Here is a 2,338-nt window from a genome sequence, read left to right on the forward strand (position 1 = left end):
ATCGCATGTCGTGTTCTCTACTACTATGTATAGGATGGACCCAATATCTTCTGTGCTTATGTGCTGGTCTTCAAGTTCACCAGCAGCTCAGCCATACAAATTATTTCCAGAAGAGAGCTCATTTCTATGTATTGTTGTAAGTACAATTAAAATATATTGTATAGGTACTCATAAATTAAATCAATTATACTTTGAATTTATAAGCACTTACCTGATTTAAAATGTATTTCTTAAACAAAGTAAATTATAAAAACACAATTTATTTAATTTTGAAGTAGGTACAACTGATACAGCACACAGAATAGTAGTATTCATAATTATAATAATATGATTTTAAAATTACAAGTGAACACGTTTGTTGCACCAAACAGACTGAATCGTCGAACAACATGTTGGCTAGTTTGATTTTCCTGATTATATAATAATATATATAGGTAACTTATATTATATAACTTATAGGTTATAATATTAGATACATTTCTTTGAAATCAAAAACTAGTATACTAATTTATATTAAATTTCAAATTAACAACGATTCCCGCGTTTTTTAATCTGGTTTGTATGTACTCGGCAGCCGATAAAACGCGTAGTCTGAACGGTCGTGCCGATTGCGGTTCGGTCGTGAGCGTTTTTTCGGTCGCCGACAAAACGCTAGTCTGATCGAGCACATATACATGTCAAAAAAACCATAAACAATAACCCCTACAATATTACTGACAACCACATGGAATTCTTAAAACGTAATTAGTATAATTATTACATTATTAATATTTAATTTAAAATATATTATTATATTTATATGGGTAATATAGTATCTAGGTATACTTTTCATTAAAAAATTAATATATATAATAAATAATATTCAAAAATGTACAATAATATTATATTATATAATATATTATAACATCACGATGTGAAACAACATAATATTATGTTAAGAGGAAAATGTCACGGAAAAAAAAATCGATTGAAAAATTCTTTATAAACATGTTTGCGCGATCAAATAATATGGGTTACTGAGTGGTTTAATTGTAAAAACACCTATGAATAAAATTGTAGAAAAGATTCTTATCTGGTTCCGTATGAAGCCCGATTTTTGAAATTTTCATTTCTAAGTCCTAAAAATAACATTTGAAAAATTAAAAAAAAAGTGTATTATTCATCACAATATAATTCATGTTTTAAAGATATCAAAATAGTTCTCTTAAAAGATTACTGATTAGGTACCTACATTCATTATTCATTAACTATTTGTTTAATGATTATTTATTTTATTCGATGTATCGATCATTCGAAATATTTTATTTTTATAATATTTTAAATATGGTTTTTATCTATATTAAGTAAAACTTGTAAAATCTACTTCTAATAATAATAATTATTATTTACATACCATTAAAATATTATTAGGAAACGTCATATTTTATTTCAGGGATATATTATAATATATAATATATAATATAAAGGTATTATGCAAAAAATATTATTGTTTATGTTTGAAAACTATAATATAAATATTAAAAAATAAGGTAGGTACAACTAAATACTTGAGGAAATAAATAATTGATTTTGTTTGTATAATAACAATTACAATCTATATATATATTCCGAAATACTCAACCGTTTTGATATATTATATCACTGGGATGTGCGAGATACGTGTGTCATGTACGATACACGTATATGACGCATTATATTTATCTGTTATGAATTATCAAATTGTTTTTAAGATCATCGTAATATTACCGGGGAATAGTAAGTTCCTACACGGCGGAAAAAGGTACGTATGTAAGTTCCTACACGGCGGAAAAAGGTACATATGTACCTAAGTGTACCTATATGTGTATATATGTGTAAATATGTATATACGAATAAATATATGATGATTATATATTATATAATACAAATCGCATAACACATTTTCACAAATAAGCATATAATAATTAGATTTGTTATTGTAACTTTATACGCTGGTATAGCTATTTAATATAGGTAATTACATTCAAATATACTTATAAATAATACTTATAAATGTATATACGAAATCACTGGAAAATACGACAAGCTACAAGCTGATAATATTATCCCCTATACCAACTCGACGTAAGGAAAAAGATAAAATATCTTATTATCTATATTTTTGACATACTAAATATTTATGACTTTTCATCATCGATAAAAATGATACAGAACTTGATTTTGATTTGATAATCTTAAAATTAGTTATAAGTCTTATAGCTATACACAGTAAAATGTACATCTAGTTATTTCGCTTAAAAGTTTTGTTAGTATTGTTCGAAACATCTGAGTGTCCGTACATATCCGTTTATACTAATCA

This window comes from Acyrthosiphon pisum, unplaced genomic scaffold (genome assembly GCF_005508785.2).
Source record: "Acyrthosiphon pisum isolate AL4f unplaced genomic scaffold, pea_aphid_22Mar2018_4r6ur Scaffold_436;HRSCAF=871, whole genome shotgun sequence".
Lineage (NCBI taxonomy): Eukaryota > Metazoa > Arthropoda > Insecta > Hemiptera > Aphididae > Acyrthosiphon > Acyrthosiphon pisum.